This window comes from Astyanax mexicanus, chromosome 8 (genome assembly GCF_023375975.1).
Source record: "Astyanax mexicanus isolate ESR-SI-001 chromosome 8, AstMex3_surface, whole genome shotgun sequence".
NCBI lineage: Eukaryota > Metazoa > Chordata > Actinopteri > Characiformes > Acestrorhamphidae > Astyanax > Astyanax mexicanus.
In genome coordinates, this window is record NC_064415.1 from 584,799 (window position 1) to 607,500 (window position 22,702).

The following is a 22,702-nucleotide window of genomic DNA, read 5'->3' on the forward strand; positions in this document are numbered from 1 at the left end:
GGAAATGGAAAATAATGTGTCTGAGACTGTGCTAGTGACCTGTGGTGTACCCCAGGGTTCAATTCTTGGGCCACTCTTATTTAATTTATATATGATTCCTCTGGAGGAAATCATGCGTGACTATGGGATATCTTACCACAGCTATGCAGATGACACTCAGATCTACATGGCCCTCTGCCCAAACAATTTCGGTCCCATTGACTCACTGTGTAAATGTGAGTAAATCTTTTTTTATTTACATTAAAAAAAGTTTTGCAACTTTCTGCACTTTCTTGCTTTTTTTAAGTAAATTTAATTTCAGATAAATTTAAGTAACTTCAACTCGGTTTCAAGACTTTCAGTTGTTACATAGAGTAAATAAGTGAACTGAACTTCAGTCAATCCTTTCTTTGACCTACATGACCTCCTGTCCTCTCTCTCTCTCAGACTCCGGCTGCTGATGGAGAAGCAGCATGACCTACTGTACTCTCTCTCTCTCTCTCTCTCTCTCTCTCTCAGACTCCGGCTGCTGATGGAGAAGCAGCATGACCTACTGTACTCTCTCTCTCTCTCTCTCTCTCTCTCTCTCAGACTCCGGCTGCTGATGCAAGAGAAGCAGCATGACCTCCTGTCCTTTCTCTCTCTCTCTCTCTCTCTCTCTCTCTCTCTCTCAGACTCCGGCTGCTGATGGAGAAGCAGCATGACCTACTGTACTCTCTCTCTCTCTCTCTCTCTCTCTCTCTCAGACTCTGGCTGCTGATGCAAGAGAAACAGCAGCAGCATGCCCTACTGTACTCTCTCTCTCTCTCTCTCTCTCTCTCTCTCAGACTCCGGCTGCTGATGCAAGAGAAGCAGCATGACCTCCTGTCCTTTCTCTCTCTCTCTCTCTCTCTCTCTCTCTCTCTCTCAGACTCCGGCTGCTGATGCAAGAGAAACAGCAGCAGCATGCCCTACTGTACTCTCTCAGACCACCACCGCTACATCAGAAAGATCGACTGTGGGTTCTCAGTTACACTGTTGCCGTCGGCGGCGGGGTTGCCAGCTCTGTCGTTTCTGCGCGGGTTGGAGGATGTAAGGGAGACAGTAAGCTGGGCGACTGAAACCTTCAGCCAAACAAAAGTCAGATTGATGCAGGAAACAAACGGCGCTGCCGGACGAGAGAAACCGCAGCGCCTCGGCGGAACAATGGGGCCTTTAGCCGGACGGTCGGCTCCTGAGTGTCACCGCCTGTACTTGGTGGTGAGGGGTTTTGAAGCTAAATGGCTCATTGTCCTGATCCTCTGTCCTGATCCTCCGTCCTGATCCACACAGGGCTGTAGGTTACAGGTTCTGGATCTTCTTCCACAGAAGGAGAACTCCCACTGCACTGATACACCCACGAGACGTCCTGAACCCTGATGGAGAGGTAGGTGATGCTGATGATGCTGTTAATGATGTTGGGTACCATCGGTGTACCATCAGTGTTTAGAAGCTTCTCAAATCGCACATAACCAACCTTTAACTCTGAAATGTGGCTAAAATAATGTCAGCTGTATTTATGATTTTTAAGTTATTTTATCTTGGACTCCACATTTTATGCCTTTGTCTTAAAAAAATACTATTAAAAAGATTAATATAAAATGAATATAAAATATAAAATGATTAATATAATGAAATATAAAATATAAAATGTAATATAAAATATGAAATGAATATAAAATTGTAATCTCACTGTCCAGTTTACACCCAAAAAGAACAATTGCTAAAATAGATGAATCGATCCATGAAATAGATATCAAGATAAATACACAAAGTATAGGAAGAGTCTATAGACACACTCTCAGTCTTGCTAATGCCTATAACACTATTTTAATAGCAGAAGTAATGTGTTCACTATTCACTGTTTACATATCTTACATAAATTTTGCACTGCTTTATATGATTATTATATAACTGGGTATTTGCACTGTTATCTGTATGGCTGACATCAGTTCGCACTTTTTGCACATCGACTGGTGTTCACTGTCTATTGTGTTCAACTGCACTGCCTCCATTCTATTTTATTGTATTTTAATATGTATCTTTTGTAACTTTGTGTATTATACATACCGACTATCTATCTATCTATCTATCCATCCATCCATCCATCTATCCATCTATCCATCTATCCATCTATCTATCTATCTATCTATCCATCCATCCATCCATCTATCCATCTATCCATCTATCTATCTATCTATCTATCTATTGCAAATAGCAGTTTTGCTATAGCAGCATGGATAAGTGTGAGTAAAGAGCAGTAACATGATAAAGTGTCTCAGTGTGGGTAAAGTGATTATTTTAGTAACTTTTCATTATATTTTTATTGTAAGGTTTTAAGACAATTTAGTAAGATTTTATTTGTAAAAAAAGAACAAAAACTACAACAAAGAGAGTCTGTTGAAGAAGCTTTTTAGCATTCAGTGTTTTAGTGTGCAACCTAGAATAAAAAGGGATCCCAGTCTATAGCTTATTGAATATAAAAAAATTAAGACATTTAAACAATATTGCAATTTCAACGTTGATTTAACCTCAATATAACATTGACTCTAATGATCTATAATATTGAGTAAGTGTAGAAATGCTTGGTTTAGGTAAAGGTGTAAAGGTGAAGTTGGTTGTGGTTCTGCTGTGAGATGATTGGAGTAAAGATGATGAACAGACAGTGGACTGATACTGATACAGGAGTTTAGTTTATACCAGTGTTGGGCTCTGGTTGGGCTTTCTGGTGCTGCTGTGTGTTCATGTGTGTGTAATAAGTGGGGGTGTACGCTCGGCTCGGCACAGCGCCTGTGTTACCGAGATAGCGATGAACGTCTGACTGTTGGTGTCTGTCTAGGTTGTATTCAGTCAGTGGAGCTCCTGTGTTTTCTGTTACCAAGATAAAACTCCAGAAATGTACCTGAACACACCTCATTTCCAGAACACCACGCCCATCAGTGTAGATATATTCAGAAGCTCTGCTGCTGTTTAAACCAGACAGGAGGAAGGAGTGAAAATGGGATGTTGGTGGGGTGTAAGATAGCGATAAGCCTCACGACGCACCTTGGGGATTGAAGCTACAAAGCTAACAGATAAGAAGTGAAAAACAGTCGGATCAGGGTTAAACTGTGTCACTGCCAAAACTAAAAAACAACATTATGACCCAGGGTTAAAACAGACCCACCCTCAGATACCCTCAGATACCCTCAGATACCCTCAGATACCCTCAGTCAGACCCTCCTCAGCGTTAGGTTTGGTAAAAACAACCAGAAAGTAAAAGAGCACAGTGTTCTTTTGAAAGCTTCCATATCTTCTGCTGAAACCTGATACAGATCAGAGTTTGGGTCAATGATCCCTCAGAAGTGTCTGAATGAGATAAGGCCGTGTTGGTGTTGAATGGTGACTACATCAATGGATTGGTCTACAGAGCAAAGGTCACCAGAAGTAGCAGCACACCTACGTGCACCTGACTCTACACCTGAGGTCAAATTATAGTGAGGGTGATACTGAGAACTGGTAAAAAAAAATTACAGAACCAGTCAAAAGTTTCATTCAGTGTTTTTATTCCTTTTTTATTCCTGTAAATGAATAGTGACTTTGGTTGTGTTGTAATTGTGAAACCTTCAGTAGTTGAGATTTTCACACTACATGACTGATTGATCAGCGACAATTACACAATTTCTCACTGTGGGAAATCACACACTCACCTCCCAGCTCTGCAGAAACACGTTTATCATGAGAACTCACCAGAACTAAACACATAAAAACTAGTGATGCCAAACCACAAAATCTCTATAGAGGAGAATACGCACTTAAAGTGAGTCCAACATGAACGAGTTCATATGAAGCAACTGAGCAAAATAGTTTAGAGTTAATTAATGTCTGATTAGCTTTCTGTAGATAAACTGAAATATACAGAAACACTTTCTTTTCTTTTTTTGTGAAATATATTATTCTACTATTCTAAAATTAAAGAAATACTCAGAACAAGTAGATTTAGCTCCATTCACTCCATTCATAGAGAACTCACTCGCCGGCTCCCTCTAGAGTTTAACAGTAATTTACTGATATAACAGGGGGACAGAAAGAGATCAGACTCTATAAAAACAGCTCTGGTGTGTTTTGGACCTGCGATTCTCTCTTCCTGTGATCCCATTGGCTGTATGTAGCTGCTGCTCCTGACTCCCAGTCGCCGACTGAGTCAGATATTTATCATGCCATATATTTGCAAAGCGTCATCAGTCAGTAATGGCTCTGCAGGCGTTTTTCAGTAGTTGACGCTACGCAACTGTACAAACGCCAAGAGATCCCCGATTTCCCATTAAGCAGAGTTTTTGTCGGTGATCAACTTAAAAAAAATGCCTGTGACTGAAAAACTGGGAAGAATGAACTTAAAATTGTTAAACAAACCAAAATGGTAACTGTCGCTGTTCGTCTGCTGTTTGCTAAAGACCATGTGGAAAGAATGTTTTGTGGATGGATCAGACCAAAATAGAACTTTTTGGTTTAAATGAAGGTCTTAAAGAATGTTTGGAGAAAGAAAAACACTGTATTCCAGCATAAGAACCTTTATCCCATCTGTGAAACATGGTGGTGGTAGTGTCATGGTTTGAGCTTTGACTGCCTGCCTTCATTGATGGAACAATAAATTCTGAATTATATCAGAGAATTCTAAAGGAAAATATCAGGGCATCTGTTCATGAACTGAATCTGAAGAGAAGGTGGGTCATGCAGCAGGACAACGACCCAAATCACACAAGTTGTTCTACCAAAGAATAAAGTTAATGTTTTGGAACAGGGCCAAGTCAAAGCACTGATCTTAATCCAGTAGAAATGTTGTGGGCGGAGCTGAAATGACTAGTTAATTAGTTAACTAGTGCTTAGTTAATGTGAGGAAACCCCGTTACCCACCAACATCCCAGAGTTGAAGCTGATCTGTACGGAGGAATGAGCTGAAGAAGTTCCTCCAGGCCGGAGTTCAGGACTGATCTACAGATACCGTTTAGAAAAATCACACCAGATACTGAAAACAAACTTTCTCATACTTTAACCTCATAAATATGTAATATTGGGTATTTTTTAGTAAGTAAATAAATAAGCAAGTGTAATATTTTTATCTCATTTGTTTAACTGGGTTCTCTTTATCTACTTTTAGGACTTGTTTGAAAACCGAATGATGTTTTAGATCATTTATTATATTTAGATCATATTTATTATGCAGAAATAGGGCTGTAAATGTAAATTCAGTTGAGTTGCTGATGGAAGTGATGAAACTGGGTTTGGAGTTGCGTCAGCAGGAACTGAACACAATAACCCAAAACCAGTGACCTTCACCCAGTAACTGAACTGGAGCAGACTGGGTCATCACCCTCCACATGTTTACTGCAGGTGAACTTTGATACAGGTACACTACCCTCTAATAACCCCCCCCCACCCAACCTTACAGCTGTACAGCTACAGTTAAACCACAGTACAATTATTACTCAGTATCCACTATGAATTACCCAGTATCTGGTATTCATTGTTCAATATCAGTATTTTTATGGAATAATATACATTACTTAGTATCCACTATGAATTATCCAGTATCTGGTATTATCCACTTCACTTGTGCTCATCACAATTGTGTTTCTCATATTGCAAATGCATTTGTCATTTATGCAAATGGTCAGGTACAATTTTGTCAGCTGTTTTTTTGCATTATCCATTGCTTATGTCATGCTTATAAAAATGTGATGTGCTGATTATCTGTTGAATTGACTTTCCCTCCAAAACATTTAGGCTTTAGGTCATTACATGCAAAAATGCTAAATATGTTGTCATAATCTCTCAGGCATAATTTGTACATTTCTTTGAATATTTTTTTTTGGTACATGTTGGTAATTTACCCTAAATGATTGAAACTGTTCTCAGGTGAATCTTGGCTTTCAGTTAATTAGTGGAATTTGTGACAGTTTTTTTTTATTATTTTTAAATGTTCTAAATGTGTAGATTATTACTAGACCAGATTATTACTATAATCAGAATATATATATATATATATATATATATATATATATATATTTCAGTTAACAGCTGTGCTGAACTCATCAAGAGTTAATTACTTGAATTTTATTATGAGAAGAAACAACTACTCAACTAAATAAAGAAAAAAATACTTTAAGAAAAAAATGAAAGTGTTATAATGGTGAAACTGGCACTCATCAGGGCCGCTCCAGGAAAGGATAGAAGTTGTACAGGGGCGGGGGTTAAGTGTGTTCAGGTCTTGTTCCAGTAAAGTATATTAATGTTACTCTCAGGTAAGAAGAGAAAAGGCTGGGTTTGTGTTTTGTTCTGATATTATTCTGTTTATTTCTCAGCAGGAATGAATTCCTGCCTTTAGGATATTTACTTTAAAAACATCTGAAAACTTTCAGCTTCAAAATCAACAAGCACACAAATCCAGAACCAACAGAAGAAAGCAGAATCAAACAGAGCAGATATGTTTTCATTTTCTCAGGTAAAACAGAGTAAATCTGCCAACAGACACAGATCTGAGTCTCTGAGATTAATTCAGGGTGAGGTAAATGTAGTATGAGAGACACCTAGTGGATCAAAACTGAAGATTCAGTAAATCTCACACTAAAAACTGAGCTTCTCAAAAACATAAGACTAAATATAAACACATTTCAGATGATTTCAATGTAAAACAAATAGAGAAAATAAAAGGAAAATGGTCAGAGTATTGTTATTCTGTTATTCATTAAATAATTTATTTTTTATTCAATTGAAACGTTTATTAAAAGAAATAAATAAACATACACAAATAAAATGTAGCTAATTATTCAGTAAAAAACACATTCAATATCTAGTATGAATTATTCAGTATTTACTATTAATCATTGAAAAAACTAATATGTATTATTCAGTATACACTACAAATTATTCAGTATCTAATATGAATTAAAATTCCACCATGGATTATTCAGAATACAGTATGAATTATTATGAATCTTCTCTGAATTATTCAATACTCATTTTAAATAATTCAGTACCCACTATGAATTCTTCAGTACCCATTAAAATATTAAGTACCCACTATGATTTTGTTTCTTCCCCCTTGTGAATTTTTCAGTGCCTACTGTGATTTTTTCAGTATGCACAAAAATTATTCAGTACCCACTATGAGTTTTCAGTATCTATTAAAAATGTATCAGTATCCAAAATGAATTGTTCAGTACCCCCTAAAAATTAATAAGTACCTACTATGAATTTTTAGTATCCAATAAAATATGATTCCGTACCCACTATGAATTATTCAGTGTCTACAAAGAATTGTCAGTATCCACTAAAAACTATAAAGTACCCACTATGATTTTTTAGTACCCACTATGATTTTTTAGTACCCACTATGATTTTTTAGTACCCACTATGAATTTTTCAGTATCGACTTAAAAAATTAAGTAACCACTTTGAATTATTTCGTGTCTGACAACAAATTCAGTATACACTATGATTGATTAAATGTGCAGTATGAATTATTCAGTTTTTACTATAAAACAGTTTAGTATTTCTGAATTTAATCTAATGGCTCAGGATAAGGGACTGAGTAATGTGGAGTATTGGAGCCACCTAGTGGATCAAAACTGAGGCTTCAGTAAATGTCACACTGAAAACTGAGCTTCACAGAAACAGCAAGACTAAATATAAACATAATTTAGAGTTCATGTTTACACCTTGATCAGATTATTGATAAAACACAAAGTTTTGCAGTAAATGGACTATAAAGTTCACGTTAATGTTACGTGATGTTTATGGGATTACTGACAGTAAATATTTTAACCCTTTATTCTGGGTTTTATTGAAAAATTGGTGGAGAATCAGGGCTGAGAAAGGAAAAACACTATACTACTAAAAGTATTCAATAATCTGCCTCCTCACTTAAAATTAAGGTACCTCCCATTCTTAATCTACAGGGGTTAATATGAAGTTGGTCCACACTTTATATCTATAACATCTTTAGCTCTTCTGGGAAGACTATCCACAAGGTTTAGGGGTGTGTTTATGGAAATTCGAGCACTCTCCATTCTAATTTATCCTAAAGGTGTTCTATCAGGTTGAGGTCAGGACGCTATGCAGACCAGTCAAGTTCCTCCACACCAAACTCAACCAAAGCTCATTTATGGAGATTGCTTTGTTCAGAAAGGAAACGTCTACAAACTGTTCTCACAAAGTTGGGTGATTGAAATTGTCCGGAATTTGTAAGTCTCCGTAAATATTAAGAGCTCCTTTAACTGGAGACTACTGATAAATAAGCCTGCACATAATCCCCCCTCTACCTAACTTTACACTTCAGTATCGTTCTTCTGACAATCGCCAAACACAGAGTCACCATCGGATTGCCAGATGGAGAAACTCTCCATTACATGAGTTTCTCTACAGTCTCTCAACTGTTGTTGATCTAATCTGAAGCTACATGAAGTTTGGAGGTGTGTAGTGATTGGTGTAGTGATTCTTCAGAAAGTTAGTGAACTTTAATGTTTGTAGAAGCGTCTGCAGAATGAGCTGCTGCTTTTATTATTAAACACCTGTGAAGACGGAGGAGATTCAGAAACACCTGAGATCAGTGATCTGGATGGAGGAGTGAATACTTTTGTCTGTGTCGTGTATCTGGGTATCTGCTCAGGGTTTTCTCTGTGGACAGTGGTAATCTTGAGCCGAGGTGAAGATGCTCCTCTGGCAGCTCCTCAGTGCATTGTGGGATGTTGGAGATGATGAGTATCAGCACTGTGGGGTCTACAGGGCTGGAGCCTGGAGCCCGAGTGAACTGAGCTCAACCCACTCCATACACGGCAGGCTGCCACTGAACCGCCTCTCTCTCTCTGTCTCTCTCTTTCTTTCTCTCTGTCTCTCTCTCTCTTTCTCTCTCTCTCACTCTGCCAGCCCACATGACCCGCGACGCGAGAGGACTCCGGGGGGCTCGCCTCGGCCCTCGCGTGACATTGGTGGTTTTGACAGGATCATGCTGAGGAATAAGGACTTCCAGCTCTCTTCTGAAGTGTGTGCTCATATATATATATAAATATATGTGTGTGTGTGTGTGTGTGTGTGTGCTGATTGCATGCCAAAAAAAAACTCAAACCCTACTGCAACATCCATTCCTCTTGTTGCAACAGTTGCTGATTAAATCACAGAGAAGCTGGAGGATTTAAAGTGGATACTAATAATTACTAAATAATTGGCCCATACTGAGTACTTTATATTATAAGAATTGCAGAATAATACATAGTGGATGCCAAACATTTGTTCATAGTAGACATTAAATAATTCAAATTATATCATGAATAATCAATGTAGATATGAAATAATTGTAAGTTCATACAAAATAATTCCTAATAATAAGATAGAATCATTTGTAAATCATTTGTAGTCGATACTCAATGAGTCGGAGTGTATAAAATAATTCATAGTGGATAATAAATAATTGTTAGTAGATAGTTATTGAGAGTTTTAAAAGTGTATACTCTGTAATTTACAATTTACAGAATACTTCATATCAAGATCTGATTAATAGACTCTAATATAATAGCAGTTTTATGGTAGCAGTGTTTTGTTAAATGTGTTAACAGTGATTTTAATTTAGAGGCTTGTTTAAGAGTAATTTTATTTTGGTGAGGATATATATGAAGCTGCTGGTGGATCACCAGGCAGAGTGCCGGGTGGAATGCCGGATAACACTGTGTGAGAGTGGTGAGTGTTGGGTCAGCATAAGCTGATGGGTGTAAGACGTGTTTGAAGTGCCGGGTCGAGTGCCGGGTATTGCAGTGTGAGGCTGGTGGGTCAGATGGTTGTAAGAAGTTTTTAAGATGCTGGGTCAAGTGCTGGGTGGAATGCCGGGTGAAGTGCCGGGTATCGCAGGTGTTGGGGTGTTGTGTCAGAAGGACTAATGCGTGTAAGGAGTGTTTGAAGTGCCAGGTGGAGTGCCAGGTAACACAGTGTGACGGAGATGTGGTGTTAGGTCAGCAGGGCTGATAGGTGTAAGAAGTGTTTGAGGTGCTGGGTGGAGTGCCGGGTTTCGCAGTGTGAGTGTGGTGGGGTCAGATGGGTGTAAGAGGTGTTTGAGGTGCCGGCTGGAGTGCCGGTGGGTCAGTTCTAGCACTGCTCGCAGGGGTAAGCTAGGCTGAATCTGAAAAAAGATGATGAGTTATCTCCTGCGTTTAGAAGCAGATAGTAAGATCTACAGGCTGGAACAGAAGGTTACTGTGTCAGTACCAGTAAAGATCAGGATCTGCAGCATGTCCTTTAGGGAAGGTCTTTCTGTGGAAAATATTTTAATCCCTCTTTTCCAGGCCTGAATGTTTAGATTCTGGATCAGATCCCAAATCAAAACACCTTCATGAGCTCATCAATCTCAGTCTGCTGTGAACGTCATGAGGAAAGGCTGGATATAGAGTATAACACTTCTCACATTCTGGAATTATTTTATTGTTCACCGGTAAGTAAGATCAGGCACATACTAAATGTAAATGATAACAGGTCTGATGTTGTGTCCTTCTCAAAATCTGTAATCTGGGTAAACTGTATTTGAGTGTGTTATAGAAGCATGTCTAGCAGTGAATGATCTCTCACCATGAAGTACACTACCCAATTTTGACGAATTGCCCATCATCTAGTTAATTCATCAGTCAGCCACCATCACCCTTGTTTGCAGTGGTGTTGTAAATGAACAAGAAACCTTGACTGCTATGGACAGGAACCATCTCATCTTTAGCGATGAATCCAGGTTCTATGGAGTCTTGTGGTGAGTGCTTCAATCCTGCCTTTGATGTGGACCGAAGAGTTCACACTGTAAACTGCTGGTGTGGACTGAAGAGTTCACACTGTAAACTGCTGGTGTGGACTGAAGAGTTCACACTGTAAACTGCTGGTGTGATTCATGATCTGAGGAGCATTTTATACAGTGACAGTTGGTCACCCCTAGTAGTGATAGGAGGAACACTAACAGTGATCTCAGTGATCTGTGCGTAATATCCTGCAGATACATGTTGTTGCAGAACTTCCAGCTGATAGCAGCAGCATTTGTCAGCAGGATAATGTTCACCCACACACAGCAAGGGTTTCCCAGGAACACAGTCTCCACCAGATTGCAGCACTTCCTCTTCCTGCAGATCTCCAGATTTATCACCAATCCAGCATTTATGGAGCAGCTGGGACTCAGCTTCAGCTTCAACCTACGAGTGTAGAGCTACAGGATCTACAGGCCCAGCTGTAGCAACATCTGTGGGTAAATGTGCTGCAGGATCCATACAGAACCTGTAGAACCTCCAAACCCAACCCTCTCAATCTCATCTTATATCCAAGAGAGGAACCAACAGGGTCTAAACTAAACTATAGCCTCTTTTTAGTTACAGTAAAGTTTAACACAATAAACTTATTCTTTCACTCTAATATTATAATGTTAGTGTATATTAATATTGAGAAATCAAGAGTCTGGTTATCTTATTTAATCTTATTTATACTGTTAGACTCTTCAGTTGAGGGAACAGAAACTCCAGGCTGAGCTTTTAGACTGAAATTGAAGCAGTGCTTCCTGTTCTTAAACTCAGTATTTATACTTTCCTGTAATCCATAGATATAAACCTGTCACACACCCAGCCCTCAGTGCTCACATCCTGCACACTTTAATACAACAGCATGACCTGAGGGTTTACGGTCAGCGAGTGAGTTTAATACACTGTATGGATAAATGAGAAAAATGAGCTCAGAACCGTTTGGACCTTCAGTGGAAAAGAGGTCAATGTTCTAAATCCCACTTTAATTTCACAAACTTTTACTTTAAATAATGCATCTTGCATTATGCAAAGTTTCTATTATATCCAGGTTATATGGTTATATCCAGATATACCTGTCGCTTCTCACTCATGTCTGTTGGTTGATTGAGTGTAAATGATTATGTGTAGAATGTAAATGCAAGCATCCTTGGGTGCCTATATAAGTCTATAAGCTAAATTTTAGAAACACCGTAGAGACTATTCTTATCAGCACAGCAACACTTTAGCAATCACCATGTAACACCTTATCATCCAACCCCTCTGTCTTAACAAGACCACAGCAACATACAGTATATTGTCTTGTATTCACTTGTCTGCATTGCTGTATTTGGTGATGTGAGGCTTGGATGGATTTGAGCTGCTTTTCATCCCATGAGTCTCTCTACATTCTACTGAATCTGAAGCTACATGAAGTTTCAGTGTTTTAAATGATTTGCTAATGTGCACCAGTTGGGACTTGCTGAGTTAAATAAAAAAGTAAAGTATTTGATAATATAAGGTTATTTTTAGGAAATGTGTGAAAGTAATTGAGAGAGACTGTAGACGTGTGAAGGGTTAAGTGGGTTTGAGCTGAAATTTGGGGTTTTTTGGCTGTTCCTGTTCCCGGACTTGTCCTTGTGCGCTGTGGAAGACGTGAGCCGTGCTGAGGGATCTTCTCGGGGTCTGCTGGACGTGGTGCTCAGGGCTCCTGGCCGCAGTCGCTTCAGTGGACCGCGGTTCTCGTCAGCGCTCGGCGGGGCGGCGGCCCGGGGCCGAGTGGAGGGAGAGAGGAGATATCAGACTCAGAAATGACCAAACGAGACGCGACGGCCGCCACTGCCAGGCAGCCTGTGGGACAGGCCCAGTGCGGCGGGCGCGAGGAGGGAGGCGGGGTTATATCAGTGTATCCGAACACTCTGTGCTCTGCGCTGGATGCAGAAGGCCTTTGGAGTTGTTTGGCTGCCGGTTTGTTTATTTATTTACTGATTTACTTGGTTATTTATTTCTTTATGTTCTTTTCTCGCTCGGTGTCTTGTGTCACTCTCGCTCTGCGGGGCAAACCGCAGTCACGTGGTGCTGCCCAGTCTCTTACATAAATCCGGCCGGCCGGCCATGCCCAACCCATGCCCCTTCAGCTTATGTTCTGCAGAAGATCCGCAGAGACGATGCTGGCGAGGGCGAGGGTCAGCTGGTGTGCTGTGCAGACCACCGTCCTGAGCGGTTGCATCATTGCAGCAAACAGAATAAAACTTAAACGGGTCTGTCCGTATGCCGCTCGTCACCTGTTTACACCATAAACACCGGAGATAAAACACTTTATAATGATTCTCAAACATTCTCACACTAAAAGTATGTAAAAGTGCATTCCCCGAAGGTTGCTGGGGTGTTGCGATGCAGTAGCTTTGGTAACAGGTTGATTGGCAAAGGTGTTGCTAAACAATTCCTAAGGTCTTCTTAAGTTGTTGCTAAGGTGTTGCTAAGCATTTTTTAAGGTCTCCTTAGGTTGTTGCTAAGGTATTGCTAAGCAGTTCCTAAGGTCTTCTTAGGTTGTTGCTAAGTTGTTGCTAAGCAATTCCGAAGGTCTTCTCAGGTTTTTGCTATGGTGTTTCTAGGCTGTTGCTAAGATGTTGCCAGATTTTGCTAAGGTATTGTTGTTGGTTGCTAAGATGTTGCTGTAAAAGGGGTTGGTGTTTACTGTGTGGTTTGAGGTGTATTCCAAGAGGTTGCTACACAGTAAATTTGGCAATATTAAATCAACACTGTCACTGTTAAATCACTGGCACATTTACTGTGTAGATCTTGTTAAAAGTTAATAAAAGAAGAACAAGGGATGAAAAACGATAAATAGATGTGTGCAGGTCAGTATGGCTGTGGACTAGAGTTTGGCGAAAACATTTGATGATAAATTGGAAACAAAATAAGAAATAAACGAGTGCAGGTCAAAGTGAGAGTGAATTTGTTCTCTGTGTTGCTAGGTGGTTGTTTAGGTATTGCTAAGGTATAGCTGTTGGTTGCCAAGGTGTTGCTAGGGGGTTGCTATGATATCCCAGGTGATTGCTATGGCTTTGCTAGGTGGTTGCTATGTTATCCCAGGTAGTTGCTTTAGCTTGGCTAGGTGGTTGTTTTGGTATACCAAGTGATTCCTAAGGCTTGGCTAGATGGTTGTATTGGTATAGCAGGTGATTGCTGTGGCTTAAGAACCACCTAGTCAAGCCATATCAATTACTTGGTATACTATATTAACCACTTAGCAAAGCCATATTAATCACCTGGGATACCAAAACAACCACCTAGCCAAGCTATAGTAACTACCTGGGTTACCATAGCAACCTATGCTATGGTATCCCAGGTGATTGCTATGATGTAACCACTACAAGTGGTTGTTAGGAACAATATGAATCAGATGAATGTTGGGATTATACTGTGGTGTCTAGATAGTTTTGGCCGTGTAATGAATGTTCTGGAGCTCCAGCAGATCAGAGTTTTAAACTCTAGCGTGATCCAGCAGGGCTGGAGGCGTGAGGAGCCTCAGGAGGTTCTGGAGGCCCAGCTGGGTGGGTGGGCTGCTCAGCAGAACCGCTCAGGCCTAGGATCTTCCCCTCGGTCGGTGGGTCGGTTTCGGCTCAGTGAACACTCAGCGATCTCATGGCTCCATGCCTTCCACGGAAAAGGCGTGATCGGGGGGGCGTCCCTCTGGACACAAAGCCAACATCTACTGTGGAGATGCCAGGAGTGGAATAAATTAAAAGAGGAGTTATGTAAGATATTTTGCTGTGGAATAAACCGTGGTGACATTGAAGTTTCTGAGTTGCTGAGATTCCTGATCATCTTTAGCAAACACATGGAGATGAGTCTGGATATGATGGATTTTATTGTATAGTTTGGGTTAAAAATGAATGTTTGATGTTTATCAGAACTTTATTTTAGGTGAATACTGTAATGTTCTAATCTACTGTCAAAATACAGCGTACTCTAACTATATATACAGCTCTGGCAAAAAATAACAGAGCACTTCAGTTTCTGAATCAGTTTCTCTGATTTGTTTATTTATAGGTTATTTATTCATATTCATTAAGTTTTAGGAGTTCAGAAATCAATATTTAGTGACCCTGTTTTTTAATCACAGTTTTTTTTATGCATCTTGGCATCATGTTCTCTTCAACCAGTCATTTCAACTACTAACAAATAAGAGTTAAACTACTTATTCTGAAATAGTTAAATAGAGTCCAATCACTCCAACTCAATTCAGTGGAGTTTAAAAGAGATCACCACTCCAACTTATAATTTTATATACTTATTTCAAATGAGTTCAGTTGAGTCCCATCACTCCAACTCATCACAACAGAGTTCATGTGTGGTTCCATCACTCAAACGTATCCCAAAGAACACAATGGCGCCCCATTACTCCAACTTTTCTCAAAGGAGTTTAGTGGAGTTTCATCACTCATTCCAATCCGAAAAAGATGTTCAATGAAGATTTAACAATGTCACTTATCTCAAATAATAATTGAATAAAGTCCCATAACCCCAACCTATCCTAAAGAAGAAGAGTGGAGTTCCATGCTTCCAACTCATTCCTAAAATGTCAAATGGAGCTTCATTCTTCTAAACTTCTAAACTCATCCCAAAAGTGAACAAGGGGGTTCCATCACTCAAACTTGTCCCACATGAGTTTAGGGGTTTTCCATCACTCTTAATAGGGTCATTATGAGAAGTCAATTAATTACAAACTTTATCTCAGGAGGTAAGTGTTACGGAGGCGCGTCTGCTGAAGCTGAAGTGTTCCTGTATATTAGAGTAATAATAGAGTGATGAACTCGGTGCTGTGAGGCAGGAGGAAGGTTTTCCTGAGATAATGTCCAAGCTCGAGTGGATCAGCCCTCAGCCACTCAGACGGAGATAAATCCCGGTCCGCTGAGTGGTTCTGACCCGCGGATCAGCCTGAGGAGTTACCGGTACTGTCAGAGCCAGCGGAAGCCCAGGTTCTTAACCTGAGCAGCTGAGCAGCTTCTCAGGAAGTGATGTAAACAGTGCTGGTTGACAGTGTGACGAGTCGCAGCGCTGACGCTGACAGGGGTTTAGCAGGAGCTTCTCTGTTCCCGACTCGTCCAGACCTCGCCGAGACACTGAGCAGACGAGGAGATGACAGCAGACCGTCACACCGTCACTTTAAAATAACACTAAATACCACTGATCCAGAGTCAGCTTCAGCACTGGACCTGCACCTGACTGACTCCACCACACAGCAGTGTTTCTGGACTTGGTTGCATTGAGCAAAACCGTGGATCATCAGGGAATCTAAATTGAGAGCAACAGTGTAAAAGTAAAAGTGCTGTTCTGTAACTGAAGGAACTGAAGACATTCCTTCAATAATCCCACCTCCAGGGACATAAGAGGTTTCACCTTAATAACACTCTGTAGGCACACCTGTGGCAGGTAGCAGGAGACCCTGGCGACCAAACTTCCATCAGTGTCAGGACAGGTGGACAGGTGGGCTGTCGATAACTTGGGCGGCTCAGTGGCTTTTTGGTTAGCACGTTCACCTCCCAGCAACTGGGGTCTTGGGTTCAAGTCCCTGTCTGGGTGGAGTTTCCATGTTCTCCCTGTATCTGTCTGTGTGGGTTTCCTCCCAAAGTCCTAAAACATAGAGATCAGGTCAATTGGAATCTAAATTGATCTGCTGTAATTTTTTTAATCATGTATGACTCATTCATGATTTATTCTTATTTTATTTTATCTCCAATTCGTTGTTGTTCTTTTATATGTTTTTAACTTGACATTTCTTTGTTTTAATTATGTTTGAATCATTCATGCTTTATTCTTTATTTTTTGTTTCAGTTTTTATTGTTAGTCTTTTACATGTTTTTGAAATTTGACTTCTCTTTGTATTTTCTAATTTGTAAAGCACTTTGAATGACCGTTGTGTAAAAAAAAAGTGCTATATAAATACCTTGCCTTGCCTTTGCATGTGTAAAGTGTGTGGTATGTGTGGAAGTTTGTGTGTGTAAATGAATGTATGACTGTGTGTTCAGATATGGATTGTTGGCACTCTGTTCTGGGTAAATACTGTAGTGCTGGATGCAGTCCTCCAGGTGGACAATCGTTTTCGGTTGAGAGTACGCTGTTCACTATTGGCTGTCGCTTCTCTCTGTAGACGAGTGCTGAGTATGAATGGTTGTAAAGCATCCTTTGGTTTCTAGAAAGGCGCTATATAAGAGTAACTTGATTTATTCATTCGAGGAAGGTCAACAGTTGGAATTAGCTCTGAATTAGTTCCGGCAGATCTGAATAAAACAGCCTAACTAAAGGATTCAAGGATTCAAGGATTCAAGGAGATTTTATTGTCATTCGCATCACATGTGGTACATGAGGTGGAACGAAATTGTGATCTCACGATCCAGTTTTACACCCAAAGAGCTGTTATTAATAGATATATAGATAAAAAAGAATACAATAAAAGAAATAGAATATACAAAATAGATAGATAAATATCCCAAAGAATAAAAAAATAATAAATAGAGAGTAGAAGGTTCAGCAACATGAAGTCCAGAGTGCAAGTGTGCTATAGCAGCATGATAATGTGAATTAGAGCAGTGGAGATAAAGTGTCTCAGTGCAAGTAAAGTGACCATGTTTGTAAACAGTAATTTGTCCTTGGTGTCAGTTCAGTGTGTTGTTAAGTGGAGTTTAAGAGTCTTACAGCTTCCGGAATGAAGCTGTTTCTGAGTCTTGTTGTTTTGCACTTAATGCTCCGCAGGGAAACTAAACTAAACTAAACTAAAGTCCAAACTAAAGGCAGAGAGCCAGAAGGTAACATAGACACGGAAGCTCCCTGAAACACCAGCATCCACACACTCCACCCTCCACAAACCTGAGTGACTGTATGCAAACGATGGAACAAAAACAACATCAGCATCGTGAAAGCGTCATACTTCCACTCTTCCACTGGCCACTTTATTGGAAACACCCTTGTGCATACGCTGAAGTTTGCAGATAAAAAGGTCAGAGGAGGATCTGTGAGGCGGCTGCAGGAGAATATAACAGCACTGAGAAAACCCAGAAGCCTAATCCTAACACTGCACAGACCCGATTACCTGCAGAACACCAGAACCCAAAGAGCTGTTCCAGCGGTTCTGATCGCCTGCCAGGATTCAGCGCGGCGGAGACGAGCCAGGACATAAAACATGGTTATATTGGTGGGATTAAATCAAGAGGGACGGAGTTTTATTTCCCGACCTGTTGCTGGGTGACACGCGGTCACACGTCCAGCCTGGAGGAGGACAAAGACACATTCCCTACAGGAAAAGCGCAAGAGCTAAAAGAGCGCGTCGCCCCGGAGGACCTGGTGTGTTCCTGCGAGTGACGAGATTCGGCAGAGTAAACACCGCGGCGCAGCATCGCTGAGGACTGCCCTGGCTCTGTCTCACCTTAACGTCCAAATATTATGACACTGGACATGACGGGACATACCTGGCAGAGACACAGCGGCAGATCTGCGCCGTCACTGCGAGTTCCCATCGGCAGCCAGCGTACCCGGCACTGCCGGCACTGAGGAGGCACTAGGGGGCGCTAAAGCTGCTCAAGAACTTTACAGTTCGGGCATTTGGATAAACAGTAACTTTGCTGGCCTGTTCATTAGAAACATATACAGTACCTAGTGCTTCCACTCACTGTTGGCCACTTTATTAGAAACACCTAACAATCTTGTGCTTTCTCAATGGCCACTTTATTAGAAACACCTGGTTTTCTTGTCACATTATTAGAAACAAAAACCCAATCTTATGCCTCATCACTGACCCCAATAGAAACAGCTGCACTGTGCTTCCTCTCATTGGCTACTTTATAAGAAACACCCTACTGCAAATTTATTAGAAAAAAAAACTACTAAAGTGGACCTCCTAACTTGCCAATTTATTAGGAACATCCTTCTTCTATACCTTGTTCTTCAGAACTTTTATTGTGGGATTAAAACCACTGAGGGCATTAATTTTATAATTCTATTTACCATTAGCATTTTCTGAAGATCTAGGAATTAACACATGTTGTAAGTCACTGTCTTTTTTCAGTTTTCTGTAATTTTCTCAATTATCTTTATGATGATTTTAGTAAATATCATATTTTAGCCGTTTTGATCATGTGGCTTGTTTTTATTTTGTATAAAACTAATGAAAACCGTAAGACTTTTGGAAATTATATAGGGTTTTCAAAATTGTAATCAAATAAAAAAAATCGAAAAAAAGTGTGACGTGCAAAAGTATTCAACCCATCTATATCAATACTTAGTAGAGACACCTTTCACTGCAATTAAAGTTGCAGGTCCAATTTATCACATAGATGGATAGATAGATGGACGGACGGACGGACGGACGGATGGATAGATAGATTCATTAGAAACACCTACCATCCTTGTGCATGCAATCTCTTGCCAATTTATTAGAAACACCTACAAAACTACTACTACTTCTGCTTCCTCATACTGGCCACAATATTAGAAACACCCTGTTCTTTAAGAGCTTGAGAGCGGGGCTTGAATGAACTGAGTCTGCTGAGAGGTCATGACCTTGCCAATGTAAAGGCGGGGGGGTTGGTTATCTGCAGGGTCATGTTCTTCCTCTGCTCTTCCTCTTCCTCCTCCACTTCCTCCTCATTTCCTCCTCAGGCTGCTGGAGGTCCTTCATGTCATCCTGGGTTATTTATTTTTCCCACCCAGTTCCAGCAGCAGGCTCCTCCCTCCTGCTCTGGGATTGGTCAGTAGTTGTAGTTCAGTACTCAGCGCAGGGTGCAGGGGGCGGGGTTTGTGTGTGAGGGGGCGGGGCTTGGGTCATGAGTGTGCTGTGCTGAGTGCTGGAGCTGCAGAGCTGGATGGTGGATCAGAGGATCATGGCTGAGATAAAGCAGAAGATCAGGGATTATCCTCCATCACGATCAGAACCCTCAGCCTGATGGAGCTCCACACCTTCTACAGGTGGGTCCAGAACACCTTCTGATCAGCAGCTGATCTGAGATCATCCAGGAGGTTCTGGATCAGAACCTGTTGCTCACAGAGAAACTGGATTAAAAAAATGGATTAGAGTTATTCATATTAACATTAACATCACGAATGTTAATCTACACGGTATCAGATACTCACAACTGCAATTAAAACTTAATTTACTATTTACTTTAACTTGTTTCTTGTTTCTTGTATTACATGTCTGATTTGCCTTTGAACAAGTTTAAAATAACATTAATTCTTAATCTTAAACTTAACTTAAAAATTAAGAGACACTTAAAAATGATGAGTTTCTTTGATTTTATCAAATTGAAAACCTCTGGAATATAATCAAGAGGAAGATGGATGATCACAAACCATCAAACCACCAAACTGAACTGCTTGAATTTTTACACCAGGAGTAAAGCAGCATAAAGTTATCCAAAAGCAGTGTGTAAGACTGGTGGAGGAGAACATGATGCAGAGATGCATGAAAATAACTGTGATTAAAAACCAACCAGGGTTATTCCACTAAATATTGATTATTTCTGAACTCTTAAAACTTTATGAATATGAACTTGTTTTCTTTGTATTATTTGAGGTCTGAAAGTTCTGCATCTTTTTTGTTATTTCAGACATTTCTCATTTTCTGTAAATAAATGCTCTAAATGAGAATATTTTTATTTGTAATTTGGGAGAAATGTTGTCTGTAGTTTATAGAATAAAACAACAATGTTCATTTTACTCAAACATAAACCTATAAATAGCTAAATCAGAGATTTTTTTTTACAGAGCTGTATATGCACTTAAAAAAATTTGTTAGAGTTAAATTAATTCAGATGGAATAAACAATAAACTATTGTATAAAAATAACAGAATATACAAGAGAAAGTAGAAAGTACATTGAGGTAGACCCGCCATTATGCAAATAAATAGTTGCAATGGCCAATGAGAAAGCTGGGAGCTACTGTATAACTCAAATTAATTCCAATTTCAATTATTCCAAATTTCCACTTAAAACATAAAAACTTGAGTTAAAGGCTGAAAACTCAAACTCTAAACTCCTAATTCGATTAGATAAATGAAATGAAAAAAGTAAGTTATAATAAATTATTGAAATATGTTTACAGTCAATAGAGCTCTAAAATGTATTAATTTATATAGAATTAGAAAGCAAGGTTCCTCTGAGGTTTCTTACTAAAGCTGTTATATGTTTAATTACAGATTTACTTAGTTAAATTAATGTATATTTTATAATATCACGTGAACTTATTTTAACAGTTCTTCTAAACTTTCTTAAATATTCAATTTATCAATAACTGCAATGAACTGCAATAATCTACGCATGACCATGAAATACATAATTATATTACAAAAAAAAAAACAAATTCCAAATAAATATAAAAAATAATAATAAGTTGAGTCATCTGGAGATGCAAAACTTTTATTTTAAAATTAAACCCACACTGAGGGCAATACTTGTATAATATCTATTTTCCAAAGATCTAGGAATTAACTCATGCTGTAAGTCACTGTCTTTTTTCAGTTTTCTGAATTTTTCTCATTTAGCTTAATGATGATTTTAGTATTCTTAGAAAATTGTACAAATATAATATAATTACATTTAATATCATATTTTTTGCAGATTTGATCATTATTGACAACATGTTGCTTGTTATTTATGTGTATTTGTAAAGCCAATGAACCATAAGACTTTTAGAAATTATGCATAATTTTAATCAAAAATCTGAAAATTGTGATGTGCAAAAGTATTCAGCCCCCTATATCAATACTTAGTAGATCCACCTTTCTCTTCAGTTACAGCTGCAGGTCTTTTGGGGTTTATCTCTACCAGCTTTGATCATCTAGAGATGTTTCTAGAGATTTTTGCTCCATTCTTCTTTATAAATCAGCTGAAGATCAGTCAGGTTGGATGGAGAGTGCTGGTCTGTGAACAGCAGTTTTCATGTCTCTCCACAGAAGATCAATGAGATTTAGGTCTTTAGGACTTTAACTGGATCATTCTAACACATGAATATTCTCTGATCTAAATCATTATAGCTCCACTGTAGCTCTGGCTGTATGTTTAGGGTCATCGTCTTGCTGGAAGATCTCAAGTCTTTTACAGCCTCCAACAGCTTTTCTTCTTCCAGGATTGTTCTGTATTTATTTATCTCCATCCATCTTCCCTCCATCAACTCTGACCAGCTTCCTAAATCTGTCCCTGCTGAAGAAAAGCTTCTCCCCACAGCATGATGCTGCCGCCACCATGTTTCACAGTGGGGATGGAGGGTGTGTTCAGGGTGATGAGCAGTGTTACTTTGTTCTGATCTGAGAACAGAATCTTCTTCCACATGTTTACTGTGTTTCTACATGACTTGTAGCTACAAACTGCAAACAGAACTTCTTACGTCTTTCTTTCAACAATGTTTTTCTTCTTCCATAAAGATCAGATTTGTGCAGAGCAGGATTTATAGTTGTCCTGTGAACTGATTCTCCTGATCCTGATCTGTGGATCTCTGCAGCTCCTCCAGAGTGATCATGGGTCTCGGCTGCTGCTCTGATCAGTGCTCTCCTTGCTGGATCTGTTAGTTTGGGTTGATGGTTGGTTCAGGTTAATTTTTGAACGATGAACTGAACATTTATTTTTATAATCTAACCCTGATTTAAACTTCTTCTCCACAACTTTATCTCTGATCTGTCTGCTGAGTTCATTCTTCTTGCTCTTCATGATGCTGTTTGATCACTAGTGTTCACTAATAAACCACTGAGCTCTTCACAGAACAGCTGTATTTATACTGAGACTAAATTACTCACAGCTGGATTAACTCTATTAACTCATTTAAGTAGTGAAGACTTCTGAAGGCACTGATTGATTGCACTCTGGTTTCAGAGTAAAGGGGGATGAATACTTTTGCACGTCACACTTTCTTAAGACTTTTATCTGATTAAAAATTGAAAAC

At 39.5% G+C, this 22,702-nt stretch overlaps 1 protein-coding gene across 1 annotated transcript in view; it reads left to right on the top strand.

The window, feature by feature from the left end:
- The first annotated feature begins 1,228 nt into the window (after window positions 1–1,228).
- gjc2 (gap junction protein gamma 2) overlaps window positions 1,229–22,702 on the top strand; it is a 31,206-nt gene continuing 9,732 nt past the window's right edge. Inside the window, exon 1 of the mRNA XM_022665478.2 lies at window positions 1,229–1,384. The gene's annotated coding sequence lies outside the window, so the exon portion shown is untranslated. The remainder of the gene's footprint in view (window positions 1,385–22,702) is intronic.